The sequence below is a fragment of the Pygoscelis adeliae genome, unplaced genomic scaffold (assembly GCF_000699105.1).
Source record: "Pygoscelis adeliae isolate BGI_AS28 unplaced genomic scaffold, ASM69910v1 Scaffold97, whole genome shotgun sequence".
Classification (NCBI taxonomy): domain Eukaryota; kingdom Metazoa; phylum Chordata; class Aves; order Sphenisciformes; family Spheniscidae; genus Pygoscelis; species Pygoscelis adeliae.
This window is the reverse complement of record NW_008825152.1, coordinates 44,116-44,789: the sequence shown is the minus strand read 5'-3', so window position 1 is coordinate 44,789 and position 674 is coordinate 44,116.

The window sequence follows — 674 nt, the reverse complement described above, 5'->3', positions numbered from 1 at the left end:
GCCCACGCATCCATCCATGCACCCATTCATCCGGCCAGCCACCCCAAGGAGGAGGGCAGGAGGACCAGGCTGGCACCCCCTGCCCAGGCTGCTTCCTGGTCCCAAGGGGGGACACCAGCCACCCCAGCCACGCAACCTCCAGACTTGCATCACTTCCATCCCTGAGAAAGGACACCACCACCACCTCGTCGGGAGGCAGAGGCGATTAAAAGGAGGAATTGACGAGGAGTTTTCCAGGCTGTGGATGCCTGGGGAGATGTGGTACCAGCACGGATCAGCGCGGGAGCAGAAGTCACCACGGACTGACCCCGAGGTGAAGATGGTGCCGGCAGGAGCCAACACTCACCTCTCAAAGCTGGGCTGGGCAGAAAACAGGCTCAAAACCCCCAGGGCTGGAGATGCCCCTGGCCGGGGATGGCCTGGGAGATGTCCAGGGCCTGCCTGCTGTGATGAGCGCGTCAGGGCTCAGCAGGGCAGCGGGGAGGTGACCGGTGCAGGCGCAGACACGCAGAGCTGTCCCCACTCAACACACGTCCCAGGAGATGAGGGACACGCGGGGACAGGGCTGCAGGACGGAGGTGAGGGCAAGGCAGGTCCCAGCGCCTGGCTGGACGTGGGCAGACAGTGCTCCTGGTTGGCTGCCTGACCGCTGGCTGGTTGGCTGGGGGCCCGGA